The 22,720-nt window shown below is 32.2% G+C and overlaps 1 pseudogene; it reads left to right on the top strand.

Annotated features, from left to right (window-relative positions):
* The first annotated feature begins 20,871 nt into the window (after positions 1-20,871).
* LOC149576404 (ATP-dependent zinc metalloprotease FTSH 2, chloroplastic-like) lies at positions 20,872-22,390 on the top strand (annotated as a pseudogene).
* The last annotated feature ends 330 nt before the right edge of the window (positions 22,391-22,720 follow it).

Below are 22,720 nucleotides of genomic sequence, written 5' to 3'. Positions count from 1 at the left end.
TGATGATGAACAACTTTCTGAATATATGTCTATTTATTAGAAGAAACATAAGAAGATCTAAAAAAGATGATAAAGACCCATACAATGAATAAGAGCAGACATAATAGAGATAAACAAAAATCGGAAACAGTGATAAAGGCAAGAAGCAGTGACCATCATAATATAAGAGAAAGTGAACTCCATTAAATAAATAATGGTAGAAAAAAGAGAGCTTATGATAAATAGTGGATGTTAAAATTCATTGTAAGAACAAAAATTATACCTGGTAAAGGTAGTACTCAGTTAAAGATGTAAACCAATCCTCAAAGTGTGCAATTAAGATATTAACCAAATCAGATCTACCCATCAAAAGTATACAAAAGTAAGAGACATTAGGTTCACAAATATGTAAGATAGAAAATAGGGTTCACTACGAAGAACCTTAGATCAATATAATAATCAAAATCAACATATTAGAGATAGAATACTACATCATACTATTTATTATGAGTACACTATAATGAAACCAATAATGCCTTGATTATATTTGAAAATATAGTTTATGGTACGTTATATGCTTCATGGTTTGTACATGTACTTTTTATGTTTTTTATATTTTCATAATCTATAGTTTATGGTAGGTTATATGCTTCATGGTTTGCACATGTCCTTTTTATGTTTTTAATATTTTTAGAATCTAATATTTTTAGTTTTTATGTAGGTTAGTGGTTCCCTTTATGGTGCTTTATGTGGTTCAATGATATAATTCAATGTTGTAGATATAAAACATTCAATGTGAGTAGTATAGCCATTAAACAAGGATTTAACAATAAAATAAAAAATCAAGAACCAAAATCAGAGCTCTTTATTCTGAAGGCAAAATGGAAAAACCTTGCTATCATTTCATGCATTGTCCTCTCAATCTATAATCCTAGGACATCAAAACATTCAATGTGCGCAGTATAACTATTAAACATAAATTTATTACAGAGGCTCAAAACCTCATCTATTATAGAAATTTATTACTAAGATTATGGTTATATTGCTCACGTTGAATGTTTTTAAGATGAGAAGTACAATCGATGTAATAGTAAAGCACAAGCACAAGAATTCAATGTTCCTTTTTGAAAGATTGCCTTGAAGGAGCTTAAGATAAAAAGTTAAAGACATAATATTACAGAGTATGAAACTCTGTAATATTACTAAGTTAACATAAATTTATTACAGAGGCTCAGAACCTATGTAATCATTTAAATTGAAAAAAAAGTTTAAGACACATCCTAGAATGGTAATGGGCAAAGATAAACACAATATACATTCTAAAATGATAGTAAGTATAGAATATGATGGGTGAACTTGTGAACAAAAACTCTTTACTCTCAAAGGTGAACAAAAACTTGTGAATATATTTAAGCTCCACTAAAATATTAAATTCCTAAAACACCACCTAAAGAATACAATACTAGCAATGTCGATTTCTAGCCATCAAACGAATATAATACTACTAGTGTTCATTGCCACTTGTTAGCAGAGAGAACACAAATCCATTGCACCTCTGTGGTGCTAAAGAGTGAAGCAAAAAGAAACGAAGAAGAATAAAAGAGCCATCCATTTGCGTTGGTCTCCTCCTCATTAGGGTTTTATGTTATGATGTGAATGGAAAGAAGAAAGAATTGAGAAGTGAGGCTATATGAGGAAGGCATGGGAGGGGTGTATATATTAAAAAAGGGAGAGGGGTTCGTTGCATCATATCGCAAAATATTATTTTCCCAAAAAAATAGTGTATGTGAGGAATGTTATGTGGAAGATAAAACACAGATTAGAAACTCACAACAAAAAAAAATGTAGATTAGAAACCACGACACTCAGTAAAACACACACAGATATAACTAGTTAAGAGTAGAACAAGAAGGCAAGATTAAGCAAAAATCACACTTACATACCTTTCCACCGCTTGGTTGCAATCACAAAACACAAGAAGCCAAGAAACTCTATCGCTACTAGCATTTAAAACTTGCAATGAGACACCAAAATCTATAAAAAAATATAAACCCTAGCAAACCCAAAATGCAACCATACCTGTTTGTAGAGCAACACAACAATGTTGAGAAAACATAGATAAAATGGAGAGCAAAATGACAATATATTTTGGTAGAGATAAAATGGAGAGAAAAACGACAATATATTTTGGTAGACAAAAAGTTTGAGTGCCAAAAAAAAAAGGTCTGGCGAACATAAAAGAACTTTCTTTTTCATTAATTTGCAACACTTATTTTTCCCAAAATTGGAATCAAAACAGGTATTTGAGCAATACCAACTATTTTGAAGATAGACCAAATCCTCAAATTGGGGGATAAATGAGGATACAAAATTCTATTTTTCTCAAATTTTAATTCTCATTTCGTCAACCCAAACAGTGGATTATGATTATTTTAGAATTCACAATTCTAATTCCTATTGATATCCATGAACCAAACGGGCCCTTAAGGATTCTAGGATTGTCTTTATTTGTGTTTTTATTTTCAAAGGTTGTCTCTAGATGATTTTTTTTGTCTTTCCATGTTTGGTCATCTTTTTCCTTGATTCCTTGTGATTGTTTAGTACAGAATCTACTCCCATTTAGTCTCTTGACTCATCAAGCTTGCGCTTGTTTTTTGCCACTGTTGACCATACTAGTGCCATGTGTTGTTTAATGGGAATGGAGAGTATCTCTACTAGATGGATCTTAACAAGCTCTTTATTGTAAATTCTTTAAAAAGGTTATACTGCAATCAGTGTTCTAATAACATGACTACTATTGACGGGGTAAAGCTCCTAATAGGGCTAGAGGTAAATCCCTTGATCGAGTGGCACTTAAGAGTGTTTTTGTAAACTCCTAACATGACACAATTTAAAAGAGTGCACAATTTATGGATACTAATTCCCAATGTAGTTTTCACCCAAGTTGGGTTTACATGAGACCACAATATCTATGTCAAGGTGTTGCATTATTAATAGGTTGATTACTGATTCAACCTCACCATCTCCCATCCTGGCTAGTAATTTGGTCCCTTAGGGCTAATGTTTTCAAGAGGTAAATTATATGCATGCCCAACGATCGAAACATCTTAAAATGATCCCTTTGACTATTTTAAAAAATATAATTAGAAAATATAATTGTGTTCTTTTTATTTTGAAACTTAATAAAAAATTTATATAAAATAGTGAGGGTTTTGATTTTAAAAAAATATGCATGTTAAGGCTTGGATGTTCTAAAGTGTAACATGTTTATTTTGAAATTTTAATAGTTTGAACATGTCATATACATCTTTTTGGTGGGTGATCATTTTTTTATTTAGCATCTTGGTGTGCATATCCAAAGATAGAGTTTGATAGAAAGAGTTAGAGAGGGATAGAAAAAACCAGATAGATAGGGAGAGTGATACAAAGATAGTTGGCTACGTACATAGACACATGACATCCAAAGACATGAAGAACTTGATGGATTTTTGGAAAGGTGTGTTTCAACCACTATCAACTAGTATTAGATGGACTAGGCATCCACTGCTTTTTCTTGGGGAGAGGATCCAATGCTCTAACCCCCACCAACTAATAATTGTCTTTGTTTAGAATGCATACAACTATTTCACAAGTTTGTAGATTTGTAATTGAACACATCATATATTATTTTAAATCAAATATTATTTCTTGAACCCTTATTGTGATTCAAATTAGAGGTATCATAGCGTGAATGGTCCTATATGCTAGAGTTCACACGAGATTTAGCTACCAACGATTGATACCTTATGCACAAGATTTGTCAAAATACTCCTTTGAGACACACAATCAAAGATGTCGAGTGATTCATTGGACCCTATTAAGAAAATGTTCGAAAAGGCTTGGCTTTTAACAAGCAACAAGAAGATAAGATGAATCAATTTCCATGTCTTCTACAAAATTGACAATCCAATGGGGTAGAGGCATTATTTCATGGAAATACCCCTTTCAAAGTGCATGAAATTTTTGATATCTCAAACTTTGAAAGGGAAGTTGATGTTGGTGTTGTTGATAACTAGTTATCAAAATTAGAACAATACTTCTCTATATATCATTTCTTTGATGAAGGAAAACAATGCCTTCTCTCCTCAAAGCTTAAAGTCATGTGAAATTAGCATGGGAAACTAAGGTGGAAAATGGTGATAGAAACTAACTAGTTGGACGCTGATTGGAAATATCTTTTAATTAAAAAAGCCAACATGGGGAAAACTCGTAAAATACATAAAAGAAATGTAGATGTTATTGTAGCTATGGTCAGATTCCTTCAGACCAACATAGATAACATATATAATGATATAATAGGTGAGATTTAATTATATTATATGATAATATAGTTATTATTGAGTTAATATAATTGATAATGTAATAATTGAAATATAATTATTATAATGATGTAATTATATTATATGGTTATATAGTTATTATTGAGTTAATATAATTGATAATATTATAACTATATTTTTAAAATAATAATTATATTGTTTTATTAAGAAAAAATGTGATGATTCTTTGTGAAGAGGCACAACCCATAATTATAAAAGAATCATTATTTCTTCCGATTTCCACAATCAAAATTATATACATTATATAACATACAATCTAAAAATAATATATACACATTGAAAATAGTATGGTACATAGGTAGACGATATCATGGGATTTTTTTATTTCATGTATTGGAGGGTAGCTAGTGTAATTACTATGTGGGTTAAAAGGGAGAAGCATTATTTCTTTGGATTACTGTGTGATTGTGGAATTTAATAGTTGTGCATGATTTTTGGTTTTGATACTCTTCCATCTCATCAAGTAAGAAGTATCCTTGTTCTAGGGACAAGCTTGACCATCGTACACTAAGCTTTGATTGCCTAGATGGCTAGTTGATGTGTTGGTTGATGTTGGCCCCTCTTAACCCAATCCTTTCTTGAATTTCTTAACCCTAGGATTTTGGAGTTCTTGAAACTATATGTCATTTTTGTCATCCATTAAAATTGTGTCTAGTGCTTAGTCTTTCATTTCACACGGTTGGGCAGTGTTTGTCTTTTCAAAACATGGTTCAAATTTAGTTCTCACACACCTTGTTATAGCCAATTTAGAATTAAAATATCTTTTATGCTCCTAAAATGTCTTGGGCATTTTAATTTGAAATAAATGTCTAATTTTGTGAATCAAAATGGCCACCATTTGTGACTCACATTCTGTACACTTTATGTTAAGGTCTGTTTCTTAATGCCTTCATTTTTTTGGTAGTTCTTTTTTGCTTTCTGGTCGTGCCATTTCCTCCATGTTGGTCATTGGAGGTTGCATTTTGTGACGTTGATACCTTTTTTCAACACTTTTTGGATTGATATATTTGCATCTTTGAAGGATGTAAGTATTATGGGGGATAGTAATATATATTAAATGATGTAGGTGCATTATTGAATCAAATTTTTATTTTATTTTAATGAAATAATTAGAAAAAAAATTATTTTATAAATTCAAAGTCTCTATACTTAATCTTATTTTCTTGCCATATAAATAAGAACTAAGTTCATGCTACAAATATAAGTATCTTCGTTCTAGGGGGAAACTTAGCTATCATACAGTAAGCTTTGATTGCTTAGGTGGCTGGTTGATGTTGGGCCCTCTTAACCCAGTCCTTTCTCAATTTTCTTAACCCTAGGATTTTGGAGTTTCTATTATTATGTCATTTTTGTCATCCATCAAAATTTTGTTCAGTGCTTAGTCTTTCATTTCACATGATTGGGTAGTGTTTATCTTTTCAAAACATGGTTCAAATTTAGTTCTCACATACTCCTTGTTATAGCCAATTTAGAACATGATTCAAACCCCACACACACACACAGCTATAATTAAAATTTATATTATATAAGTTATCTAATTAATTAATAGACATTTCTTATAAAAGGACATGTCTCTTTATCAATTATTCTCTTTTTATATATAAGTGGTTGCTGTCATTTGAAAAATAATATCAAATATTATGACAATGCTTAGTACATTTGCAACAATCCTCAAAATTTAACATGATATCAAAACTAGGTTCAAGCACTGTTAATAATAAGATTCAAACTTCCAAACATAAAAGAACTCTCATTTGAAACATGAGAGTCAAAGAAATAATTTAGATTGATTTAAGACTTTAGAATCAGATATGCGGGCAATAAGGGTGCAAAAGAATTTTGTCAAGGAAATCACACCAAATGCATGCTTACACAATTTTGATGACACACGTATATGAGAGATTGTAATCTATTGAGATCTTGATAGGTTTGTCGCAAGTTATAATGACAGTTGCACAAACATTGTCTAACAAAGAGTTATGAACGAAAAAGGGACAAATAAAATAATACTACAAAGAGTAATTAAAGACATAAGTAGGTAATGTAATAAACAAGGCCAAATTCTAGAGTCATCCATAAGTCGATGAGGAACCTTGAATGTGCAGAAGGCATAGAATTTTTTGCAGTTGATCAATTTGTAGACCTAAATTCTGCAGAAACTCGAACAACCAAATTGTTAAATGGGATCCCAAACAAGGCCCTCGTAAGAATTGGAAGAAGCAAGGGTGATATTATCCAATAAGGAGAGGATCGAGCAATTACACGTGGAAAGAGGATCAAATATATGTTGATGTTCACATACATTGGTGGCCCCAGGCCTGGAATACTAATGTCAATGTGCTAAAATACATCAAGACTGGAGATTTAGTTTCTTTAAAATTCAGTGTTTGAGAAAGTTAGTGGTGCTCCGACTATTGCTGTCATTGCCAATAAGTGGAAATATAGTAACATTGATGAAAGTCAAACAAGAAGATAACAGGGCACATAGGAAAGCGAATAAAATGATATCAAACGAAATGGTCCATATTCAACACAAGCTTCAGAGGAACAATTACGATGATTGGTAAGAAATTGACTATTCATGCATGTGCAACAACAAATAGTGAGATTTAATGAAGAGAATCCATCAAGAATTCTAGTAGAAGTCAAACAACCTTAGCGAATGACATTTACATCTCGTGCATTACTATTTCAAATAGATTAGAGTATGACATACCACAAATTAAAGGATTGAATGGCATTAATTAAAACAACCACATTGGTGGTAATGTTGCATCGAACACAATGAAGACAAGTATATGAAAAAATATGCCACAAAGTTTATGGACACGGCTATCCTCCATCCAAACTGTACAATTGATCAATTTTCAAAAAATCGAAAACATTATGGATTTTTCTGAAAATTTCAGCATTTGATCTTCATAATTTGCATAGTTTGTAGCTGAAAACAACGTAAAATTTGGTAAAAAATCAATATGTATTCGTGAATCCAGAAAAGAAAAAAGTCTTTGTTTTGTCTTTAGTGCATTTTGGATGGAGATTAGCCTGTCCCCAAAGTTTATAAAGAGGATGCTCTCAACAATTGGTAACTAATCAAGGAAGAATAAGGACAATGGAATATTTTTAAAAGTGATCATGTGTATATAAAGCTTATGTTGGATCTTCATTAAATAGTATAATAGGTTGTACACATGTATCATTGATTGTAAATGACATGGTGTAAAAGATCCCATCGTAGGCCCAACATGAACATAACTATAAAATAGTAATACAATTAGTAGGCATAGTAGAAGACAGACATATGAAGAGTTTAAAAACACAAACAAGGTATCTGACATAATATAAAGTGAAAGGTGACTCACGCATCTCAAGGGAATATCCACCTATCACCTCCAAACATAAACATAATGAAGGTAAGTAAAATTATGTGAATGTTTATTAAATAATCTAAATTGTTAGTGATATTATAAATTTATAATATTTTTATTAGAAATATAAATGAAATCAAATGTAAAACATGATTATATTATTCTAAGGAAAATAATAATTATCGTTATGATGAATAATTTATTATTCTATCAGATAAATAAATAACTATGTAATGCTTTCTTATTCATTATTTGAATAAGATTTTCATAATCATCGTTAGTTATTAATGAAAGAAATATTATATTGACTATATATATATATATATATATATATATATATATATATATATATATATATATATATATATATATATATATATATATATATATATAGAAAATGGAAGATATGTTTTTTTATTAAGGAAAACAAGTTTTGAAGGGTGTCTGAAACCCTTTACAAATCAATATTTTCAATGAAGCCCGAACAAAAAAATACAACCACCCAAGGGTGAAACAGGCCGCCAACCAAAACTAGGTGACCAAGATGGTCTCAAAGATAACACAATACACTTCTACCACCAAAACAGGTTTCAAATGGGTGCCCGAAACCCCATGATTACACAAGAAATAGACAATTAGACCTAAACCATGTCAAACTACAAAGACCAACAGGCCAAAAAGGTTAGGAGATTCAAACAAAAAGGAATAGCCTCAAAAAGAACAGGCGAGCATCATGTTATGAAAACCAGGCCTCAAGATTTACATTTCAGTCTTGTCTTTTAAGAACGTAAAGACATATCAAAAGATGGATTGGAGGGCATGACTTTTTTTCCTTTTACTGTTGTCCACCCGTCCTCCACCTTCCTAGCAGCCTTTTGCCATGCAAGGTCATCAACACTGCAACCAACCCCCAACACCCTTGCAACAAGAGAAGAAACACCACCACACAATTTTTGAACCACAACAGTAGAAGGGACAGTAGCACTATCTTGAGACAGAGCCATAACAGGGGCAACAATTGGATCAAACATTACATCATCTAAAGGAGGGACAACTGTATTGGTCACCACCGTAGGGGCAACATTTGAACCATAAGAGATAACAACATAATCCACCACCAAAGAATCTTGAGAAAAGCCTAGCAATCCATCCCCAACAAAGGAAAAATTTTGAACCGTGTAGCAATCATTTGAAACCCCCATCCACTAAGAAGCTGACCTCTTCAATCTAACCTTTTCAGAGGAGCATCACGCAATGAGGTGGTCAGTCTTATTGCATTTCCGACATCTGAAGGGAATACCCTCATAATCAAGAAGTTGAATCCAAGAGCCTTTTGGAGAGGCCAACTTAATAATTTTAGAGAGCCCCGTGGATATGTCAATCTCCACTAGAATTCGAGCATATGTTGTTCGATACACATTGGAAGATGTGGTATCAACTAGCAAAAAGTCCCCAAGGCTCTCCCCCACAGCCTCCAGGACAGAATCCAGCCATAAGTGAAGGGGAAGATTCGGCAACCTAACCCACAGAGGAGTCTTATTAAAGGATTCAGTTCATGAGTCAAAATCCTTATAGCAAGGTTTAGCCATGAAGGGGAACCTCTCCTCCCAAGAGAAACCATGATGCACAATGACATTCCTATCTTTAGTACTAACAAATTTCACAATAAAAAACCCCTTGCCATAGGGTAAATCTGAACTAAATCCGAAATGATAGGCTCCCAATATTTGGATATCCAAGCATGCATATCTGATAGAGAGGGCCAAAATCTCCTAAAATGAAAAATAATAGCTATAGAAGAGAAGTCCTCCACATATGTAGAAATCTCATCAACTATATCAGATTCTAGATCAATCATAATCGGGTTGCTTATAGCAATAGGCACAACGGCTCAGAGCCCCAAACACACAACTTGACCTCCAATACTTGCCTCATAGGCAACCACATCAACATAAGAGATGACAGATCTTCCCACAACACCTCAAGGCAGAGCATTAGTGGAACGAAGAGACTCCCTAGAAGGAGCCACAAAAGCAAAAGCCACACCCCTAGACGTAACAGAGGGGCCACCCATTGCCCTAGCTAGAGGACAAAATCCTTCCCCATTATCTATTCAAATGGAATATATGTTTACATATTCAAATTGTATACATTTATCTATACTATATTGAGATGATCTTATATTATTATGTTGACATTTATTATCTTTGAGTATTATCCCTTATTTATATGTATTATAAGAGCGATTTGCCTTGATCTTTTCCTGACAATACTATTGCAGGAAAAGGATGATTGATATCAGATTTAGAGGGAGTTTGATGCTCCATTGGAAGTGACACTGGATGAGAAGCTCAAAAGATTGATTCAGAGGGAGTAAACCATGTTGAGATGGATTCTCCAATGATCAACAAATTGTAGTAGTCAAGAGGAATGTGATTCATGAATATACCTTGTGACTGTGATTTAATGGGCCTACCCCCTATGTACATTATGAGAAAGTGATAACATCCAAATGATGTCACTTGTATTTCTAGAAGTTACTGTAAGGTGACGATCTTACAATAACTTGTATTATGTGATATTAAATGTTAATTTGAGTACTTTGTGAATATCACTGATATTATAGGAGGCTAATACTCTTCATATCAGATGTGATATCATACATTTGAGTGATTGGTGAATATCATGTATTCTGAGAGACCAATACTCATGATATCAAATGTGATATCAAAATGATAGACATATTTTGATCAAAGAGATCTTTAAAGCTTGTCATTCCTAATATTACCAATGGTGTAATATATATCTTGTGTCTATTGTCCCAAGCTAAGAGGGAATGTTGATGTGTGGCAGCTTCAATTGGCTAAAATTCTATGTTATACATTTTGAGTAAGTGGTGTACTTAAATCATGAGAATATGCTTAGATGTCATTAATTTGATTGTCTTTGAGTTGTTTGTATAGATGTATATTGGGTATGAGGTAAGTATGCATTTTTGTGAGACTAACAACTAAGAGCTTAGATATCATCCAATTGATTTGGGTTATTCAAAATATTGATCATCCTTGACCTTTGATTATCAAAATGCATTTATCCGTCTTGACTAAGAGGGAGTGTTAAAGTTTTAGTCAATTTGGATGTCTTTATCCTTTATATATTTGTGTTCATCATATATGAGATATAAGTTTATATATATATATATATATATATATATATATCGACACACACACACATATACACTAGTAAATTTTAACTCATTTTTTGACCAAAATTGGTTGAATTTTTGACTCATATTGGTCAAAATTTTGACCAATAGTTTTGTCGCTATTTTTTTCGTCAAAATTTTGAGCAAGTTTTCTAAGCATTGAAAATTTGACCAAACTTGGTCGAAAATATCACATTCATTTAAAAAAAAAAAAAATTAATATGGTGGTTGAAAATTTGACTAAGTTTGGTTAAAATTTTGACCAATTATCATCCTTGATCGACTAGGATGCCAAACCCACGACATCATCCTTGTCGATGAGTTGGACGAAAATTCAACCAAGTCATAATAGCATTGGTCAAATTTTTGACCAACCTTCTTTGTTTGGAAAAAAATAGAAATTGAATATAAGATGATTACAAAAAAAGTGAGATTTATCCTTGATATGGACCCCCCTACAGATGTCACTAGACTTAACTCTTTCTTGGACATATTAGGTACTTCTAGAAGTTCATTAAGAACTTTGCATAAAAATCCTATTGGTTTGATAAGTTGACTGGAAATGACAAACCATACGCCTGGGAGATTGCACAAGGAGAGACCTTCAAGGAGCTCAAACAAGGCTAGTGTATACGCCCATTTTGGCATATCTAAATTGCGACAAGGATTTCTATCTTCATGTGGATGCCTCTAACATAGAAATCCTTGTCCTAATTTAGATATGCCAAAATCAGCGTACACACTAGCCTTGTTTGAGCTCCTCGAAGGCCTCTCCTTGTACAATCTCCCATGCATATGGCTTGCCATTTCCAGTCAACTTATCCAACTAATAGGATTTTTATTCTAAGTTCTTAATGAACTCCTAGAAGTACCCAATGTGTCCAAGAAAGAGTTAAGTCCAGTGACATATGTAGGGGGCTCCATATCAAGGATAAATCTCACTTTTTCTGGAATAATCTTCAATCCAATAATCTTGCACAAAATCATTTTCTCACTTGGGGAATTATTATGCTAACTCCAGTTTCAGATGGTTAAGCCAAATTCACAATATTGTGGGAGTTATTTAGCTTTTAGTGGTTATATGTTTATTTTCTTTTCATATATTTTGTATTTGTTCTACACATACTTGCATGATATCTAGTTGAGTATATCTACTTTAGATTTGTAGTATAAAGATTGATTTCTAGGTGAATATGGAAGACTTATAGGCTTGTACTTGGCCATACAAATCCATCACCTGCTAGAAGGCCTTTCTAGTAGGGCATAGAGTTTAAGAAGCAAGTAGTTCATACTTCAACTATTTGAATGAAGTTGCAACTATTTTCAATTCAATGTTGATCATTTTGATAGGAATTTATGGAGTTTGAAAATTGCATCAAATACATCATTGTAAACCAAAAGTTGACCTTTTTCCTATCATTTCACTGGGTAAGCAATTTTATTGCATTCTAACATTATTTTAGTCATAAGGAGTTTAAATGTCAAAAATTATCTCTCTCATATTTAGTTTGCATGACAACTGTATGTATTAATGTCTACTTGCATATTTACATAGTGTCGATCATCCATATGCATTCAAAAATAAAACAAATTTACATCTGCATTATCGTTCTTTACATAGTCATATTAGTAAAAATTTGAGAGCATTTAAAACATTGACACCATTTCAAGCAATCATTAACAGACTAAAACATTGAAACAACATGTACAAAGATTGTTTGCAATGTATTTAATGAAGTTCCTTGAGTCTCTAATTTTGAGGTTGAATTTGGCAAGGGATTTTTTGGTGGTATGAGCACATGATCTTGCCAGCTTGTAGGCTAAAGAGAAGTTATTATCATTTCAGTTCAATTTTAGTTTTGGTTATGGGTAGTAGAATTGCACATTATGGAATGGTTTTTTCTAAATAAATAGGGATGGAAAGAAAGAACTTAGAAGATTCCTTGTGTCTCAAAAAAAAATAAAGCTAGAATGACTAGCTATGACAAGTATTTCTCTCTTCCTCAAGGGATATAGGATATACTTCCTTTCACACAATTCTTGATATACCAAACAAGGGTGAATCACTTGTTTCTAGCTTGTAGCCTAGAAGTGATCACAATGAATGCAAAAACTAGTCATTAGGTGGGTGTTCTAATGAAGAAACAACTTTGGATCCAATGATTCATACCTTGCCATTGAGTCATAATGTTGATCACAAAGTGGAAATGGTTACAACCATGGATCAACCCATTGGATAGGATGAAAACAAGATACCAAGGTGTGATACCTATTCAAATTATTGCAACAACATATCTAATCATGTGGTTGCACCCATTTCACATTAAGGTAATGATGAGAATGTAAGCATGGATGACTCTATAACAATCCTATCAAGGTTGATAATATATAAGAATTCAATTAGAATTATACAAATATTGCAGTAGGAATGACGTCTAGAAATTTATATTTGGAAATAATGACTTCTATTTTGTCACACAACATGCTTAGAACATGAAAAATTTAAACATAAATCCTACTGGATTAAATGAAATTATATGTAGTAATTATGCTTTGGGAATAAAATGGCAGTGACAAAGAAGTTTCAAAATTCAAAGCAAGTTTTAAGTATGCTAAAGCATGGCATCGATATGTATAAGTTGCATCAAAGTTACCTGAAGATGAATCTATTGATGAGTAAAAGAGACTTGAAAGATAGGAGAAAAGTGGATGTATTGGAGACAAACTCATTTTGAATAAAGCTGAGTCTAGTTAAGAAGTGCCTCCAATCTATTAAAGACCAAATGACCAATTTGTTGAGTTCCATTATTTGCTTGTTTTTTTTTCCCCTCCTCCCATCTTGCTTGTTCTTCCTCTAGACATTTATTCTCTATGACTATATCTTCTAGAACCTGCAATGCTTCTCCATCATATGGGGATTTATTGTCCTCCAAATCAATATGCAGATCACTTCCAGACTTTCCCTATTCAGAGGAAGTAAAATGGTATTTCAACTAGGATAGAATAATTTTGATCAATATTTTAGTTCAAACATCAAAAGCAAAAAATCTTCAAACTATACAACAAGATACAACCATAGGATAATAAGCAACAAACTACAATTAAAGACAAACAAAATCAAATTGAGCAACTCTCTTGCAATTTCACCAAATCACCCTAAGCTTGCAAAACAAATTTATACCATGCAAAAACTATTGCAATTCTTCTAAGATAAGAAAAATAAAATAAAAAAGGAAAAATCTTCATTTCATCTCCCAATACAGATATTCATGAATCAACATCTCCTTCAACCTTGGTAGCCACAACACTAACCATTTTCAAAATCTGCATGACAAAATGGACTAGAAAGCATTTTGTGTTCACAATATTGGTGTTGACATCCATTTTCATAAGATTATATTTTCTCGATACACTCAGAACAATATTAAGGATTCACAATATTTAAGCACATGTCTACGAACTCTAGAGTAGGAGTAGAAATACCATGCAACTTTAAAAACCAAGTTAAAACTTACCATGAAGGAAAGAAGTCCTATTAGAATGTTGCACCCATGTGTTCATTGTAAACAATAATATGTTAATCACAGTATTGGCACAGAAATTAATGGTACTTGATTCCCCAAATCAGACATGTACAAAATTCATGTGAACATAATCATTTAATAATATTGAATAAAAATTAATATATACCTTGAGACAGACTACATGAAATTCCATGTTTCTGGATGAACTAGACAATGCACATGTAAAGACAATAATAAAATTTCTAAATAAATTAGTAACATTCTAGAAAGCATAAGAATAAGAAAAGTTTGTAACAAATTGGATGATGCAAAAAATTGTTATAAAAACTTACAATCACTCATAGACATGCATATCCTCTTTTGAGTTGCAAAGCGCCCACTTGGTATAATCATGTTGCAAGGGAGGTGAACAAAAATGTTGTAATTAATGCATCAATTTATTGTGAATTATTGTGAATTCAAAAAACTTGAAAATAAAAAAAAGGAATCAACTATTATTAAATTACATTCATCAACAACTAAATTTCATGTACAAGGATGTCACATTTCATAGGAGAAGATAAGAAAGATACCTGATGCCTAGAGGCTTATATGGGTACTCAGGTGGAAATTTAAGTTTGGCATAATATAATCCTCCTAATCAAATTTAAAGTGAATCATGTATGTTGTAAGGAATATGATAAATATTAAATATCTTTGCTTAAAAAGTTCAATATCTGGGGCAATAAATGTCTTCAATTAGGCCAAGCAACAAGAGAGTATAAGCCATCTAAAATAATCCCACAAAAAATTGCATGAACAATCTACGAGTGCATGTGCTTAGGCAAACACTAATTGTGATACACAAATAGAGAAATTTGAGTAGAACAAAACCCATGTGTCAATCCCATATTGTATTCCCAAAACCACATTAGACATATAATTGAAGATCTTATAGAGACATAGTTGAAGATAATTGTGGTAAAACTGTGAGCTTACCAGCAAATGGTGTGCCTTCACTTCCTTCTAATACATAATTTGCACATTTTACACACAACTAACATTTGAAGAAAGGACCCCACCATGCAAAGCAAGACAAGATATTCTAATACAATGAACTAAAAAAATGTGTAGCTCATTTGTATGGGAAACCAGAAAAACTTTACACAACATAATAAAATAAATTTTAAAATCAAATCTAAATAAGAAAAAGAGAATTGTAAGATAAAAAATGTAACATCAACGTACTTCAAAACTTGCATGAGTAGATGTTCAGTTAACTCCATAGTTGTAGCTATCTATCACCAAACAAATAAGCATCTCCCAAGAGAAAATTGAAAACTTACGTAATACTTACACCATTCTAAAATGTCAGTGGAAGAAGGATGAGCTAAAACATTGGGAATTGGTTCCTGCAAGTATAACAGACATGTAAGTGGTAACAAGCCAATAGAAAATTTTAAAACTAATTATAAAACATGTTCAAAACTACAACATTAAGCTCAAAAATCCATCTATATATGCAATCCACCAACGAAGAAAAGCATAAATGGTTCGTGTAATAGTTGCTTGCTCCCATATACTCCAACTTCTTTGCAAAATAAATTTGAGGTTTTTTTAGCATGAGCCCTAATGACATAGCAACTCAAATCATTCACTATAAAGATCCACAACTTATGGTTTAATGGTTGGAGTCTTCATTTCATTTTATTATCATGCTGATTCCTTGGCTCACAGTTTCCTTTTTAATCTAAATAGTCTAGAATCTTGTTCAATGTTAATATGTTTTTCCACAATTCTAATTAATATTTACAATCTTGACTTCTACTACAATAAAAAAGCTAATCTTTGAAGAAAACTTGGATAAGAATCTAAATGTCAAGTTAAACATTACATAGAGGCCACCTACATAGCAGATATATCTAGTGCACAATGGCTTATCAGAATATAGTAGGACTATAAATAAATTAAAAATCAAGATTATTGTAAGAAAAATCACTAATATGTGAAAAACTACTATTATATTGGTACAATGCACAGTGGCTTATCTCCATTTATTTTGGTACATGATTCCAAAAAGGAAACCTATAACATTAGGAGTATATAAGCACAAAAACATTCAAATTGGAAATATACCAAGGAAAAGAATCTCTCTTTAAACTATAGGTAATCAATGGATTATGAATGTGATATTACAACAATTAAGAAGCCTTTGCTTAGGACAATGTAGGTCATCCACAAAGCATTGGCGAGGAAGCCGAAGAATGATAAGTGGAATGGCTTGAACACAAAACTATATAATTGAGGCTTAAACACATCTAGTATGCAAAATAAGTAGAGAAAGGTAAAATAGTTAGTTTACATACTATAGCGAGAAGTGGAGAACCATAGAGTGTAATGGTTGAAATGATCCCCACAATACACACTAAGAAATTTCAATTCTTATGCCCATGAAGACCAAAAGTAGACACCATTGTCATTATTGTAAACATCATTACAATAGCTACAACCATCCTTCCTACGTTAAGCTGAAAAGGCACAAAATAAAAATTTTCATATGAGAAATACATAGAATTCAACTATAGTGATGTCCTTGCAATAATTGAATGTCAAATAGTGCATATCAAAACTTCCATAAAAAAGAACTACCAAGTTCACTCTATTTCTACTTGTTCAAAAGAATCTAAAAAATCTTCCACTTCCATATCAATATCATCAAATGATAAAGATGGAGGGGGAGCCATAGAAAACTTAGATTCCCAAACATATTTTGCCACAATTGGAAAACCAAAATCAATAGGAAATGGGGGTTGAGTATGCAACTAGTTGAACAACTCCTCAAAAATAGGAGGGGAGGAGAAAAAAAGGATATATGGATACAAAAAGATGGCAATTAATGTTAAATTTGGGCACGAAATTATGGAGGGCTAGCAGACTAATGAGCATATGTGGGCCTATCTAGGAAGCCCTATTTGATCAAGTAAGACTAGATCTGCTAATTGATGGCACATGAATACTGATTGGGAGATCTCATAAAGCACATAGATTGTTGAATATGCCAACAAAGATTTTCCATCTCCACTACCACCACTCCCAACTAATTGGAGAACCTAACCTATAGATGGGCACTTATATTTAGTGCTAATATTCCTAAATCTAATCACTAGTGCCATGTCAAATCTGACATTTTTTCTATTTATTTTATCCTTTTTATCTTTGATTTTTGTTCTAAGTGCACTATAATTTTATGTCATATTTTTAGAAAAAACAAAAAGTGCTAGAAATCCATCTCCAAAGCACTTTAGTTCTATTTTTGTACACCCAATTCAACAGTGGGCACTCACCTTTGTAATACGGGAAAATTCAAAATAAGATGAATATTTACACAAAAAGTAATATAATTTTGATTTCAGTGTACTTATTGGTTTTGTAATTTCAGCAAGCAGATTCATTCTTATTCATTTATGTTAGTTGCAGTATTCAAAAGATGACAGTTTTGATTGACATTTTTGTTTGCTGATAAGGTTCTTCTCCATGTAGAATTTGCATGCAATGGGCTCGATTTTAATATATGCAATTTCCCACCAATTATTGAGACAATTGTTTCTAAACCATAAAACAGAAACTAGCTTCTTTCAAAAGTGGTTTTCTCATTTTTAAGTATAAAACAACCCAAAAGAAACATAGATATAGCACATCCTTGTATTTTTTGTGCATTTAATTCTTCTTGCTGAAACTTTTCTATTCTTGAGTACAAGCCCTTATAAATAAACTAATTTTTGAGCTATTAGTGATCCAAAGGGTCCACACATTATTTTACCTCAGATGGAGATCCAAAAAAGTATACACTAATTGGCATCATAAGATTTACATGGGTCAGAAATAAATTGCATAATTGGATAATATCTTTATATAGAAAATGTGTAAGACAAAGGCTCGAACAAACTATGTTTGGATGTGTATATTAGATTAGATTTAAAATAAAGCAATGTAATACACTCGCTCAGTAAACCATACAACTAGATGAAAATGAAATCTATAACTAGATAAGTATTTTAATTTGTGTTATTCACATGAGAGAAATTATAATTAGTTTTCCATCACCTACAATCACATTAAGAAATGGTTGTATGAATTAAAAACACTACAACAATGTTGCACAGTGGTCTACCTACTTGTAGTCTTAAGTGATATTTTAATATTTAAATGCATAAATACTCTATCTACTATTTAATTTTTCAATCGGTTAGTATGGTAAAATCACATAATATCATATACCATGGTAGAGATAGAGAAGGGATACTAGCAACATCAAAAGGAGATATGTATCATTAATTAGAGTGAACAATAACTTTTAAGGATCTTGTCTGCCACCAGTTGACCAAGGTTTTCAGTGAATTTTGATGAACCATGAGATGCTAGGCTGGAAATCCCCACCTTATCATTACCCTTTGTTCCAAAAAAGGTTGGCATTAATCTCCTTATCAACCATCTCTTTTGGCTGTGGAGAATTGTAATTGCACTAGTATTATCAATCAATCATTTATCTTTAAGTATGAAACAAATGATCAATGAAAAAAAGGTCCTCATTTGATCTAGAAATGAATTTAAAGCTTTTGTAATTTAAAAAAAGAGAAATAGTTGCTAGGTCCTTGGACAAGGAAGCAAACTCATAAAGATATTTGTAAACTACTTGAATGAGGCTTCAATACTGAAAATATGAATCTTCATTTAAACAATAATTTTACATTTTCTTAAAAGGTGAAAGTAGATGCAATTCAACCACAAAGAAACCAATTATCACTTTTCCAACAACGCTTGAAGAATCTAGATCCAAAAAATTCCTTACTTTCAAAAAGATCAAACTATTACATAGTTATCCATCACTTGGACTTAAGGGCAGATGGAGCTTCAAGATCTCACTCAATTCAGAAGACTGAACATCTATGTCAAAAATATGTGAATTACAACACTTGTCCAAAATAGTTTGAAGAATAACCGCAAGGGAAATGACTTTTATACAATAGACAATTAAATTCCCCAATCTACTACAAAAAAATGCATTTGAAGCCACAATAATCTCTAAACTAGGACAAGTGGAACATGGCACGATTGTGCTGTAGTAGAGGTTCCAACTACCACTAGGATCAACACTAAATATATTTACCTTCCAAAAGGAAATATTTTTAAAAGCTCTAAAGTTTTTCAAAGCTCTAGTTTACATATATTCTTAAGGAATTAAAAAAAGGGAACTTACCTTAAATTTATAAGAGATAGATGATGTCATACACACCTTTGAGGTCAATTATAAAATTGTTTATCTTGCTAGTCAATTTCTGATGTTCATGTTAAAATGATGTATTAAAGGTTCTTGCACATAGCAAAACAAGCCAACAAGTTGTATTCTAATTATCACTTATAGATGTAAAATTATGGAGTGTGCATAGATGATAGATCTTTTAAAAAAGCCATTTTGATGTGCTTTTGCTACAAACAACATGAACCATTTAGTTGAAGGTAAATATAGATTTGGAAACCTTTTCCTTTTGTAATTCTAGTCACATCAACATGCTGGTTGAGAAAAAAATGGCAAGCAGTAATGGGAGTACCAACATGAAGAAGGGAATCCTCCATTACACAAAACTCCTTCAACTCTCTCTTCAATGGCACTCCTTGTGAATTGAAAAATCCCAACATAGGCTTCATTAGCTACTTTCCTTTCTTCTGGCATGCCCCTATTTGTTGTGCCCTGCCAATAGGAAAACCATGTTATAAATCCAATCTGATTCTTTAAACATATAAGGAGCTCATTCTGCACTCGCAATAGTTGAAGCAATTGTAAATTTATTAAATCAACTTGGTTTCAAATTCTTCGATAGAAATTCGGTTCGCATATTTACATTATACAAAATGTATAGTACCAATTCTAAAATTCCTCATACATAGAAACAACTAAGGGGAAAAATCCATGACCACATCATGGAATAAATACTATAACTAGAACGTGCACGCATGCGCGCGCGCACACACACACACACACACACACACACACACACACACACACACACACACACACACACACACACACACACACACACACACACACACACACACACACATATTTCAATGAGGTGCGGTTTACTTGCAGTTTCTTTGACAACCATTATGGTCATGAGTTTTCAATGGGTATGAAATTGCAAAGGAGTTGTATATTTTGAGGTGAAACATTATAGACAAATAAATACATATCAAAACATTCTAATTAATTCATTGCTCGGGGTATGCATTGAATGCATCGTGTATGTATCAGATGTGGTATTGAAAAGGGTTTAAGAGAAAACATGTTGTGAATTGACTATTTTGAATTTGAAAAATTGTCATGAGCAAAAATTGCAAGCATAAGAATTTTTTAAAGAACAATACAAATTGGAGTGAAGATGAAGGAAGCTCAGAAGGTTTTACTTTTAAGTCCTCGTTGGTCCATGGAAAGTATAATATATAGCATATGAATTGATGATAGCATACCTTGAGTGCATTGTAGCATTCCTTATTGAGTGTCTTGACTTGAGTGATGATGTTAACATCAAGCCAGAGGATGGTAATGGAAAGGTAAGTTGCCTTAGGTGTTGGAGTTGAGGTTCTACCAAGCTTTTGGTTTGAGCACTCTACATCAATACTGATCTTGCAAAACTTTTGAATGAAGTAGTAATTCTTGTTGGAAGACAAGGCAAACAATACATATCAAGTAAGGAAATAGATGATGTAATAGATAGGATTGTGGCTAGTATGGAGGGCACATCAATGACTGATAGAAAGAGTAAGAGTTTGGTGGCTTACCATGAAGTTGGACATGCAATTTGTGTGTAAGTACACAAAACTAAATATCTATTGGTACTTTATTGTATGCTTTTATGTAGAGCCTTCACATATGTATGGATCATAAGTTGGAAGTCTGATTTGCAATAATATATGATATCAATGTGTATTTCAAAGGCAACTAAATCTTTTTTTGGTAACTTTTACAAGGTCAGGATGATGACCCTTGGACATGATCTAGTTCAAAAAGTTACTCTTCTAATTCAAGGAAAAACATGTAGTCTTACATGGATTTTTCTTGGAGATAACCTGAGTCTTATTACTATGCCACAAGTCTTTGCTTAGATTATGGGGGCTCTTGGTGGTAGAGCTACAAAAGAAGTCATATTTGGAGAACCTGAGGTCACAGCAGGTGCAGCCAATGACTTGTAGCAGAAAACAAAAATAGAAAAACATGTATTTTTCTCTAAGTGGAGATTGTAAAGCATTACCAAATGCACACAAAATCTAGAGCTGAATTCTATTAATCATTAATTCTAGAATTGATTATTTTTAAATATGGAATTATATCTATCTATCTATCTATGTATTATGAAATTATATCTATCAATCGCTATGTATGTACATATATAGAAAACTTCTAAATATTTTGTTTCTCGTTGTGTTGTCATTAGGATTTCGTTTCTCATTTCTCATTTTTGGTAACATAGGTCAACTCTAATTTTATCCTTGCTATTTGAAAATTTCTATAAGTGAGGCATCAATGGGCAACTTAGTATGTTTTTCTATAACTTGCCGATGGTTATGAGGTTTGGAATGTCTGAAATTGGTCCATGGGCTCTAGTGGACCATGAAGTCCAAATTGGTGATATTTGTTTACGCATGATGACAAGGAATTCCATGTCAGAGAAGCTAGCAAAAGACATTGATAGTGTAGTGAGAGGCATTTCAGATAATGCATATGAGGTGGCTAAGAGTCACATTAGGAGTAACCAAGTAGCAATGGATAAGATTATGGAGATCTTATTAGAAAAAGAGAAATTTTTAGGGGATGAGTTCAGGGCCATCCTATCCAAGTTTATAGATATCCCAGTAAGCAACAAGGATGTATAGGCTACTCCTCAACTAGCATTATCTTGATGGATATGGCTAAGAAGATTCTAAGAATATAGTGTAAAGTTATACAAAAAAATGGGATGCAAGAACCCTTTCATTTTTTGGATATGTGGAGGGATTTCGTGTCTCTTGTTAGACATGTGTGTCATTATGTACAATACATATAGAGTTTGTTATAATAAAACTCTAAAGGAAAATCTGCACCATTATGGTTTGTGCATGCACATATGCATAACATCTGTATTGGAGAGAGTTAATATTTTATGATGTTTATAGATTATTAAAGAAACTATGGATAGGTATGTATTTTAAAGCATAAATCATAAGATTTTATGATGTTTATGGCATTTAAGA

The sequence above is a fragment of the Cupressus sempervirens genome, chromosome 1, assembly GCF_028749045.1.
Source record: "Cupressus sempervirens isolate cs-2001-9-10 chromosome 1, ASM2874904v1, whole genome shotgun sequence".
In the NCBI taxonomy this organism is placed as follows: domain Eukaryota; kingdom Viridiplantae; phylum Streptophyta; class Pinopsida; order Cupressales; family Cupressaceae; genus Cupressus; species Cupressus sempervirens.
This window is presented reverse-complemented; position numbering and strand designations above follow the sequence as displayed.